This window comes from Ranitomeya variabilis, chromosome 4 (assembly GCF_051348905.1).
Source record: "Ranitomeya variabilis isolate aRanVar5 chromosome 4, aRanVar5.hap1, whole genome shotgun sequence".
In the NCBI taxonomy this organism is placed as follows: Eukaryota; Metazoa; Chordata; class Amphibia; order Anura; family Dendrobatidae; genus Ranitomeya; species Ranitomeya variabilis.
This window is the reverse complement of record NC_135235.1, coordinates 199,529,470-199,535,012: the sequence shown is the minus strand read 5'-3', so window position 1 is coordinate 199,535,012 and position 5,543 is coordinate 199,529,470. Positions and strand designations below refer to the sequence as shown.

At 43.0% G+C, this 5,543-nt stretch overlaps 1 long non-coding RNA gene across 1 annotated transcript; it reads right to left on the bottom strand.

Annotated features, from left to right (window-relative positions):
* Positions 1-424: 424 nt before the first annotated feature.
* LOC143768590 (uncharacterized) lies at positions 425-4,880 on the bottom strand. The gene is made up of 3 exons (XR_013213958.1): positions 4,802-4,880; positions 3,846-3,885; positions 425-892 (listed from the first exon to the last, which is right to left on the bottom strand). It is a non-coding gene; the product is annotated as an uncharacterized LOC143768590 (long non-coding RNA).
* Between the last annotated feature and the right edge of the window lie 663 nt (positions 4,881-5,543).

Below are 5,543 nucleotides of genomic sequence, written 5' to 3'. Positions count from 1 at the left end.
AATCAATCACCAAGTTTTTTCCTAGCGAATATGAGAGCAGCAAAATGTAAGAGCAGAGATCATAATTTCAGCATTGTGTCACTTACTGGACTGATTGTTGTAGTTTTGATTAAAAACAATTTTCTCTGCTGCAAATCTAGCACTTCTCTTGAATGCTGAGCTATGTATAACCCCGCCTACACCACTGATTGGAAGTTTTCTATGTCCACTGTACATAATCTGCCAATCATGGCGTGGGCGGGGTTATACAGAGCCATGACCATAGAGGACTACATGGCAGCAGGTTTACTAATCCTCTAGTGATAATTTCCTGCTGATAAAACAGTGATTTTATCACTGTGATTTTATCACAGCAAGCAGTCCAGGAAATGTTACATCACTGAAATCAGGGTCTCTGTCCCTACATTATTCTGCTCTCAGATTAGGTGGCACAAAACTGGTGACAGATTCCCTTTAAGTATAAATGACATGAGGTTTTTTTCAAGAGCAGCTGGCAGGAGGGTCTTGGGTTGGGTGCATTATGGACTCTATATGGATATATACAAAATGTTGCAGAAATGTAAAGAAGTCTTCCCATCATAGTTTGTATTTCCTAATCTGCCCTCATTACCTATGTAATGATGTATAAGTGCTTTAAATTACTTATAAATAGCTGCCTTCCCTGGTTTCCAGCATTGGTCCGGTCCTCTTCTGGCCAATCTGACCTGCAAAGAGACTAATAGGCTCAATACGGGGTTTATGTGTACACTGGAAGTCACTTTTCCCATGTAAGTCTATGGAGTGCTGTTCTCTGGATCCATAGGTTTATATTGAAGAAAGTAGCATCGTCCCACACAACGATCCCTATGTCAGCCAGCAAAGAAGAGGAGACTGATGTGGGACTGGAGCCATCCTGAAAAATGAAGAAGTATTTATTTTAATTCACTTACACATCATTACATACACTCATGGCCAAAAGTGTTGGCATCCTTGAAAGTTTTCCAGAAAATGAAGTTTTTCTCCCACAAAATTATTGCAATTGCACATGTTTTATAATACACGTTTATTTCCTTTGTGTGTATTGGAACAACACAAAAAAAAAAACTGAGAAAAAAGGCAAATTGGCCATTATTTGACACAAAATCCCCAAAAATGAACCAGACAAAATTGTTGGCACATTTCCAAAATTATAAACATACTGACCGAATGGTTTTCAAATCAGTCAAGAAGTATATAGTAATTAAAACCAAAAAACCTTTATTCACATGTAACAATACACAAAATGTTAAAACAGTGCCTCACAATCAAATACAATTGTAGATGCCAAGAAAACAGCAAAATAAGTAAATATAGTCCCCACCTATTCCAGATTGATCACCCAACTGGACCTTTTCCAATCGTTCATACCACAGTCAATACCGCAGATTTGCTAATGTTTTCATTAGCGGTGATTACATAGAAGCCCTCTATAATGTGGACAGACCAAGTCCTCATCGATCAATTCATGGTCCATACAGGGGGAAATGTGGAGGACGAGCTAGACTTCCTTCATTCGGGCACACGGGAAGCAACTAAATATTGCAAATATTCCCTATCATATCGTCACGTGTCCTATTTCTCCAGTCCCTGGCAGAGGACTCCCACCATCAGAGGAGCCAAAAATAGTATTCCCCGAGGTCACACTCATTGTGAAGTCCGCCGCACAAAGCAGGTAATGTATCTAATACACAATCATGTGAAATGTTATGGGCAAAACTGCCCGATACATATTACCTGAGTCACTGTTCCTCCACCTCGTGGTACGCTGCACCTTGACTACCCCGACGCGCGTTTCGCATCCGCTTCCTCCTGGGGGCGTGTCTGAGGTGAGGCATCTTGGAATATTTAAAAATCAGACTCACCAATCAGATTACTCGCACCGGGAACTCCCCGCTACATCATCATGGGTCACGCCGCATTCGCTAGCCAATCACAACTGAGGGGCCGTCCCTACCTATCGCCAGGAAAAAGCCCTTCATTCATTCGTGCATTTTTGTTGACAGAAGGCCGTCCTTACTGCGACTCCGAGGGACACCTCCTACCTCTATCCCCCCTCTCTCTTCTTAGTAATATAACAACTTCCCTACATATAAAATCGGAGTCAGCGTGCCAGATATGGTGTGAGGCACCATCCTGATGCACCGACTCCGTGACACCCGAAGGTGCCAACCCAGACCTCCGAGGACAATAAACTACGGAGCATTGAAGGCAAAAGCCATACATGTACAAGCACATCATAAATAGGATGGATGGCAAACCCCACCCCCAAGACCACTATGCCAGAAACAGCCTAATAAAACAGGAATGTATCCGCCTTATAGCTGTGCGTGAGGATCTAAAGAAAGGAGGGGAAAAGGAGGGGGAGGGAGGGGAGGAGCATGTAACCCCAGGTCACGCAACGGAATAGCGAGGAGTATCCGCAACCACACCTGCAGGACGGGGTGCAGACAGCTCCATCACCTCCTGCGTGATCCAGAGTGACATGCTGAAAATAGACAGATCTCCTCACCGTATTTACAATAAGGGCTAAATTAACCCCAAGAAAATTACCAGCTATAAGGCGGATACATTCCTGTTTTATTAGGCTGTTTCTGGCATAGTGGTCTTGGGGGTGGGGTTTGCCATCCATCCTATTTATGATGTGCTTGTACATGTATGGCTCTTGCCTTCAATGCTCCGTAGTTTATTGTCCTCGGAGGTCTGGGTTGGCACCTTCGGGTGTCACGGAGTCGGTGCATCAGGATGGTGCCTCACACCATATCTGGCACGCTGACTCCGATTTTATATGTAGGGAAGTTGTTATATTACTAAGAAGAGAGAGGGGGGATAGAGGTAGGAGGTGTCCCTCGGAGTCGCAGTAAGGACGGCCTGCTGTCAACAAAAATGCACGAATGAATGAAGGGCTTTTTCCTGGCGATAGGTAGGGATGGCCCCTCAGTTGTGATTGGCTAGCGAATGCGGCGTGACCCATGATGATGTAGCGGGGAGTTCCCGGTGCGAGTAATCTGATTGGTGAGTCTGATTTTTAAATATTCCAAGATGCCTTACCTCAGACACGCCCCCAGAAGGAAGCGGATGCGAAACGCGCGTCGGGGTAGTCAAGGTGCAGCGTACCACGAGGTGGAGGAACAGTGACTCAGGTAATATGTATCAGGCAGTTTTGCCCATAACATTTCACATGATTGTGTATAAGATACATTACCTGCTTTGTGCGGCGGACTTCACAATGAGTGTGACCTCGGGGAATACTATTTTTGGCTCCTCTGATGGTGGGAGTCCTCTGCCAGGGACTGGAGAAATAGGACACGTGACGATATGATAAGGAATATGTGCAATATTTAGTTGCTTCCCGTGTGCCCGAATGAAGGAAGTCTAGCTCGTCCTCCACATTTCCCCCTGTATGGACCATGAATTGATCGATGAGGACTTGGTCTGTCCACATTATAGAGGGCTTCTATGTAATCACCACTAATGAAAACATTAGCAAATCTGCGGTATTGACTGTGGTATGAACGATTGGAAAAGGTCCAGTTGGGTGATCAATCTGGAATAGGTGGGGACTATATTTACTTATTTTGCTGTTTTCTTGGCATCTACAATTGTATTTGATTGTGAGGCACTATTTTAACATTTTGTGTATTGTTACATGTGAATAAAGGTTTTTTGGTTTTAATTACTATATACTTCTTGACTGATTTGAAAACCATTCGGTCAGTATGTTTATATTGATTTTGGAGTATGACCCATTCGTAGCTTGAGGAAATGGGTTGGTGCTTGGTGTTAAACATTTCCAAAATTGTAGATAAACAGCGCTCATTCAAACTCACCTATGGCAAGTAACAGGTGTGGGCAATATGAAAATCACACCTGAAACCAAGTAAAAAGGGAAGTTGACTAAATATTTGCAAAAATACATTAAAAACCATATAAATATTTGTGAACTTGTCATGCATATTGAACTCTTAGTAATTCCAGGGATGTCTACAATTCCAAGTAAGAGGTTTAAAAGTCTGGAGCAGCTTTGAAATCCCTAAAATAGTAGTCACAGGTCAAAATGCATTTGTTGGAAGCCATCACAGTGCGGACAGTGTTCTCAACGAGTCACTTAATGACTATTCCAGCTCATTCCTTGAAGAATAACATTGGCGAATCAGTTCTGGACAAAGTTTAGCTCGGCTTTCATGTATAATGTCTAGCTGTAATTCGAAGAAGGAAATAAAAATAAACAGTAAAATAAGTGCCGCCCTATGGTGTGGATTACTATGGGAATATTTCAATAAGAACTGAATACTGTTATGATTGCCACCGGAGAGGTGATGGATTTCCCAACTGGATCTTGAGATCGACAGAACAGTATTTATTTTATTTTTTATTCTTGCCTATGTAGCGTCGACTTATTGTGATTCCCTATCAGTATGTCTTCACTGAATGGTAATAAATATGCTACTAGAAACGGCCAAAGTCGGGGCCAACGCAAAGAAAAGTCAGGATGAGATAAGTCAGATGATATGGGGCAAAATCAGACCAAAAAAGTGGCCAAACATCAAATACCTGGCAATGACTTTAAATAAGAGAGACAAGGGGAATTTCTTAAGACCAGTGTTTTTCCACACAATGCAGAATCCAGAAGCAAGGCTTAAACCCCCCAAACACATTAGACTAACGTCCATCAAACCGGCCAATATCAACAGGTTTGACCAACAGCCTAAAGTGTATGGGACCCTATACAGATGATTGTTGAGGGAGATATGAAGTCTGCACGTCCGATTTCGGACAGCCAAACCTTTTGTTCTGTAGAGATAATCCATCATCAGAGATGTCTGGCGGCAGGTCTCTCATAGAGAACACAGGATCCCTTGACGAAATGCTCTTGTGTATGGAAGAGTCAGGAGAGACAGCTAGCTCTCAAACCATTGTTCAATCCTGGAGGAGAAAGAAGCATATTTTTCTAATAAGATATATGACAAAGCTACTTATTTTCACCAGTACTATTGATTTCTGAAATAAAAATGAAAACAAGTTATTCTTTAAATATGCCTCCGGTCATCCAGAGAGTGCCATTGCCACCAGCAGCTAAAAGCTAAGGAGTCTCTGCCACCAGTGGAAGGTTCCTTCTGGAATCAGGAGCAAACAGTGACATACAATAGTTTTTAATTTATACGATTGAGTGATATGAAGCCTTTCAAGTATAATAGTCCTTTTTTAATGAGAATATTACAACCTATTCTAAAAATAACAATGTATAATAACGTGTAGACTAGCCGATTGCTTTAAACTACTCTTGACCTTCTTCCGTAATGATGGTCTCTGCAGCTCAAGAGCATGGAACCACTCTAAAGGTACCGTCACATTAAGCGACGCTGCAGCGATAGCGACAGCGATGCCGATCGCTGCAGCGTCGCTGTTTGGTCGCTGGAGAGCTGTCACACAGACCGCTCTCCAGCGACCAACGATGCCGAGGTCCCCGGGTAACCAGGGTAAGCATCGGGTTGCTAAGCGCAGGGCCGCGCTTAGTAACCCGATGT